Raw genomic sequence first — 6,678 nt, forward strand, 5'->3', positions numbered from 1 at the left:
TGTGAAACCACACAAAACAAGCCTATGTTAATGTCCATTTTTATAATCAATGTGTGTTGCATATCTATTGTCCTCTACAGGGTCACACAAACAGAAAAGTTGTTAGGAATTTCCCCAAAACAGAAAGGTTAACTCCATTCATTCTGCAGAATTTCACAGATTCACCCAAAATTAGCACAAAAAATGTATAAAACTAAACAAAACAAAAAGTATGACCTAGCTACCCTTGGGCAAGACACTTCACTTCAGGTTGATCCTAGGGCCCTAAAATAAGTTTATGGCAGCGTTCTATGGCAACATCAAGTGAAAGTTGCACAAAAAGCCCCAATGGCCCTGGTCGTTTGAAGATAAATAAAGATTAAATTCTATTCTAAGACACAATAGACACATCTTCAGAGTACAGTTTGGCGCCCACCATAACGAACAAGTCTAAACGCACTGATTTCTCTCTGGCAAGCCGTTGGAATGCCACAGTTAGACTTGTGTGCCAAACTTATCCTTCATTCAACATGTGCCCTGGCAGACAGACAGATCGGGATTCTTCTCTCTTGGATCAAACTGCTTACTCATGCAAATATTAGGGCTCACAAATGACAACGTTCAGAAACATGACCCATCATGTTGGTCAGCAAATCTTAATTCAGTGGTGCCAATCATGCCCAAAATAAAATGAAGAGAGGTATGTGCGAGTGTGTTAGCGTGTGCAGACCTATGTGTGTTTGTGTTGTAAATGTACTCATCCCCTGCAGGTTTGCTTGTTGTCTAATAGGAATATTCCAGGTTCAATACAAGTGAATGCTTGACAGCATTTCTGGCATTTCTTTAAAAAAAATGTGAGGTTACACTTACAATGGAAGTGAATGGGGCAATATTTTAGAGGGTTTAAAGGCAGACATGTAAAGCTTGTAATTTTATAAACGCATTTTCGATTTTATCACACTAAAATCACGTTAACACGCATATTGTTTATGTCTTGTGGCTATACTTTTGAAACAGTATTTTAACGTTTGGCCCCATTCACTTCCATTGTAAGTGGGACAAGAGGCAAGTAAGACAAGCAAACCAGTTTGGGCTGGTTTAAGCTGTTTTTTTTTTCATGGTCTTCTTTAAAATCTCAGAGTAGAAAGCTGCCAGTCACGCTCCTAAACTCGACATCCAGCACATGACTTCAGAAGCCTGGAATCAGAGCCATTCAATCACCACTGTCTGAACACAGAGGAAAAAGGTCAACTGAGAACCTGTTATTAACGCTAAGCTAAACGCTAAAGGAGAAGAAAACTCTGTAGTGTGTACATTGCTGGCAGTGAATTGTCTTCTGAACTAAAATCCATAAATGTGCATCTTGAATCTCTTATATGCAAAGATAATGTATCATAACAACAAATCCTTATAATTGCGTGATGAAACATCACTTTCCTCAAGGCTGCATTTTATAATTAAATGATTTGAAAATGCTGTCATCATTTACATTTTTATTTTGTTTGCCGTGGGACACAAGGGGAGTTTTCTGAATGTCTGAGTTGCAGCTCAGAAATTGTGAAAAGCACCAAAAGCGAAACAGATCTAAATTTCGACAGTCTCCATCCACTGTAACAGTCAAATCAAACACTCATTAAAACATTACAAAATTGCCACCTAAAGAAGCGTTACAAATCTTACGACAAATCTTTGACGTCATTGGTTCTTGTGTGTCTTGTGATCGATTGCGACATTCATATTAGGGATGCACCAATACAATTTTTTCTCTTCCCGATCCTATTCTGATACCTGCACTCTCAGTATCCGCCGATACCGATCACAATCCGATACCAGTGTTGTTTTTTCATAATCAGTTTAGAATATCTATACCTTACTGGATAGAACTGTTTAGGGGCACTCTTTTAAATGTAAATAAACTAAAACATCTACTAAAACTAAAACTGGAGCCTATTAGGAAAAACTTTATTTTAAAATAGTCTACTGGATAATTCAGCAGCAAATTTAACAGTAATTCCACTTTAAGTCTTCAGTAGAAAAGAAGCCAGTTCTCTTTACACATTTAAATGGATTCAAGCCTCTTTTCTGTTCACTCCAGTTGTAATTACTAAAACTCTGGGGCTTTTATTTTTAGAGAGAGTGTGTGTGGGATAGTTCACAATAGTGAATAGCTCCTCCGGTTCTGATCTCAATGCATGGTATAAGCGAACCAAACTGTTGAGCATCTACATTTGAGATGTTGTTTGTTTGGAGCGCTCACATATTCTTACCACTCTGAGAGCTGAAAACAGCAGCGCGTCATCAGCCTGTGCGTGCTATGTGTGTGTGTGTGTGACGCAATAGAGCACCGCTCATTTACTGAAGCGCGCTTCACATGCAGACTATATATTTATTTATTAAAGCAGCCTTTTGAGAGTCATAAAGCCATTATATGCATTCAAAAGACTTTTAATAAAATGCACGAGCCATATGGTAAAGACCATGACCTACACATGGAGTGGTGGTGGCGTAGTGGACTAAAGCACATAACTGGTAATCAGAAGCCACCACCATTGTGTCCTTGAGCAAGACACTTAATCCAAGTTGCTCCGGGGGGATTGTCCCTGTAATAAGTGCACTGTAAGTCGCTTTGGATAAAAGCGTCTGCCAAATGCACAAATGTAAATGTAAATGTAATACACACAGTGTCGAATTTGGATCAGGTTCGTCAGACTGATACCAATCCTGTTAAAAAAAGTCTATATCAAAGCTGATGCCGATCAAGGTGTGTCCCTTATTCTTATGTTTGCTTGTATAATTTTTAAATGAGATCTGACTGCCTTCATTTTGTGTAGAGTCATTTGGAATACTCTTATATTACTTTTATGGAATAAATGATTGTGTCTGTACTTGCGTCTGCTTGTTACATCTTTTATATTGTTGAGAATTGGTTAGGTTCAGGAGTAGGGGTTGGGTTGGGTTAATGGCTCAAAAATATAATTGTGTAATGCAACACATTCTTGTAACTAAATTTACCTGTCTGTTACATGACAATAATTTGTTAGGTTTAAAGATAGGGTTGGTTAGGGAATCTAAAATCTCAATATGATAATAATGTATTTTTAAGTATAATAACACATATTGCAGTTATACACACAATAATATCCGCAGATTGCCAAGCCTGTGACAGAATAGTCCAAACTGAGGAGAGATTGTTCTATACGTGACATTTTCAATGGCAGAAAAAAAGCTACAGTGATCCTTCGCTTATGAGACTGCTTGGAAAAAGCTAGGCTGGATGAAGTTGATCTGGTGCTGTCTAGCTTGAGAGCCAGCATAGCCATGCAAAACTTGAACTTGATGAAGCTTTTCGCTGGTGGTGACCAGCAATCCTGGTCTTTTCAACCGGTGAATGAAGGTTCCAGGACTTCTAAAGAAGCCCACTGCAGGTGCTACTAAGCTCCTTGGAATGTGTTGACACTAATCCCGTTTCACTTTAACTATTAAAGCAGCTAATATATTTTGATTTATATCAACCCCGTTAAGACCCTGTTAACATGTGTGAAGCTACTGCATTTCAGGAAAGGTCAGAGGTTATCGCTTTTCTGGAACTCATAGTCAATGCTCTCAGTTGGAGTCTCTTCATGTTAGCAGAGTACACTAGGGACAGATTAAACATATGTACTTATGGCTTTACTAAAAGCTTCCCTGCGCCTTGTAATTTTTGTGGACCAGGCCCTGTTTACTTGTTACTACAATTTCTTTTGAAGTGACAGTTTTATGGGGTATGTATGCTCAGAGAAAGCAATTAGCCATGCTTTCCTGGTTTAGAAGTGGGAAGAAGCCACTTGTCAGCATCTTAATTAATGACATGGATGGGCATTTATGGGTTTGAAGTTGCATGACATATACAGTATGTCTGCAATATGACCCTTTTTGATTTGTTGCTAAGCAACTTTGCACTAAAATGAGCATCAAGCATGTTATCTATGCACTTGTTTCTCTTAATTGTCAAACAAACTGATAGATACAGGTTAAGCATGCTTGTCTCTGCATACCTTCAGTTTTGCTCCTTTGCTTTGAAGTTCAAGATGAAGGGAAGAACAGCTGGGACACCTGAAGCCAAGGGTAGAGTATGGGAGTTGGTGTAAAGTGAAAGTTAAGCATTGTGGGTAAGTGTTTGTGTTTGTGACAGGTGTCCACTGTGTCTCGCTGGAAAGAGACAACATCTATATTTAGCACTTCTGACTAGTTTCCACTGATCTTGTCAGGCTACTACATACCCATAATTACAGCACGTGTGTACGTGTTTCTATTTTACTGCATTTCACAGGGACAAGAGGTAGCATTAGTCTAGTGTTTTACTGTCAGATGCTCACAGTAGATATTGAAAGAGTTCTTTTTATGTGTGTAAAATTGTTTTATATTATTTTATATTTCATTATACTGTATTATTCTATTTTTATTTTACTTTCTTCCACTGTTTGTTGGTTTTTGTGTTTTTATGATTTTCATGCAAACACTATAATTTATTAAAATAACTGTTCTGACCATAATTCATATAAATGTTCATGTACTGTAATTACTAAAACAGTTTTTGTTTCATCAGTAAAATTCGTGTTATGTTATGCTCTACTTTACCTCCACCTAGTGGACAGGACCAACATCATACAACAGCAAGGTATGCAGCAACGTGTTCATTTTCAGATGTTATGGGCTATTTGATGTATGTAGAATGTAATGTTGGTATTGCAGGGCCTTGTTCAAATACTACATTTCACTTCTTCATCTTCTTCCTGAAAAAAACAAATAGCATAAATCTTGGTGTCAAATATATGAATGAGAAAAATATTGAAAGTACTGATAGGCAGAGTTGGGAAGGTTACTTTGGAAATATAATAGGTTACAGATTACAAGTTATCCTATTTCAAATGTAATAAGTAGTGTAACTATTTCAATTACTTTATTAAATTAATGTATCTGATTACATTTCAATACTTTTCTAAATTTCTTCAATTGTTAATTACTTTCAAATATTTAAACCGGGCAGGGTTAACCTTACAGTTGTATTTAACACTGATTTCAAATCCAGTCAGATTTTCAAAATCCTTCATCACTTGAATTAAGATTATAATAAATTCATTTTAAAGCACAGCCACCACAAATTCAGACTTTAGCACCTCTTTTTACTTTTAGTTCGTTCTGAGGTTAAATACAGATTTAATATCATTGGTGCCCTGAATTTCACAACTCAATGACCTCGTGAGTCATTAATGTAGGTTATGCTACAATACTGAAATAACTGGAATATTAGATCTGACATCGTTACCAACCTTATTTAAGAAGGAAAAACGTTAGCTAAATATTTTCTGTCAAAGGGTTCATAAATAGATGTGGCTGGTAAAGACGTCTTTAGCTAGCTAGCAGACTAGCTAATTTGTTATGAATAGAGATTAACAACGACTGGACATGCACCAATCAATACAGAGCTAAAATATGTCTTGATTAGGCCTACACATTAGTAGCATGGTGTGGCAGGCGGGAGTAGGCAACGCATTTCCAAATTTATTTAATGACTGCTTGGTTAACTGTAGGCTAAGTTCCAAACCTGCAGATGCTTCCTATGGTTCGACATTGAAATCTTCGATTTGGATTGTATTTTAATAGTTGCCAAACATATTTTGCCCTGAACTGTTATATTTGCGTCCTTTTCTGATTACTGGATTTAATGCACTTTTAACGCATTTTTATCACTCGCCATTGTGGCAACTCTCAGACAGGTTGTAGCCTAAAGCTTTCAGTGGCCATGTGGATTGATGTAATTGGCAGACGTAGTGAGCTGCAAATTCAAATAAGAGAACCCATCAAAAGCATCAGAATAGCATCGCTTTACTAAACAGCCTTTAAATGGCAGGAGACATCGTGCACATCAAAAACAGGCTAAGCAACAATAGCCTTTAACAATTATTCAGCATATCCTAGATTTTTACAGAAAATATTCAGATGTAACTGCAACATAATTAAAAAAAATTCTCAGTAACTGCAACAGATTACAGTTACATTTAATTTGTAATTAAATTACGTAACGCCATTACATGTAACTAGTTACTCCCCAACACTACTGTTAGGGAATTCATAGTCAGTCAAATGTCAAGATGATAGATAGATAAGCATAGGGATGATTGCTTCTGAATGGGACGCACCAACACAGGAGCTGGATGCAAGGAAAGTTGGAGTTTATTTATATTTTTGTGCAGCTGGAGGTTTATTGGGATGTAGCCTACAGCTTGAATAATTGTTCTTTATTCTTTATGCTTAGTGTATTGTGTTTCAAAACATGGATATATTAACTTTTACTAATTTCTAGTTCATCTGCATTGGACAGCGATGTGGTGTTTGCGTTTGTGGGCTGGTTATGGATTCATGTTGTCTGTTAGTTCATCATTCTTTTCTCAAGTCTTTGGAAAAGCTGTATTGAGATCGCTTCTCAAGTTTCCCTGATGAGCAGCTCTGACAAGAGCAGCATGGTGGAAGGGGATATGTTTGTGTGTGTGTGTGTGTAAACTAAAGACTATTGGCCATTTGTTTAAATGGGACTAGTTGTTCCACATGTCCTGCCTACACTTTCTGTTAAGTGTAGGCAGGACTTTCAGTAGGAAATGCATCAAAACACCAAATCGAACGTAAATTGAGTATAAAGTGACCCAGTTGCCCAACGTCATA

The sequence above is a fragment of the Xyrauchen texanus genome, chromosome 25 (assembly GCF_025860055.1).
Source record: "Xyrauchen texanus isolate HMW12.3.18 chromosome 25, RBS_HiC_50CHRs, whole genome shotgun sequence".
In the NCBI taxonomy this organism is placed as follows: Eukaryota; Metazoa; Chordata; class Actinopteri; order Cypriniformes; family Catostomidae; genus Xyrauchen; species Xyrauchen texanus.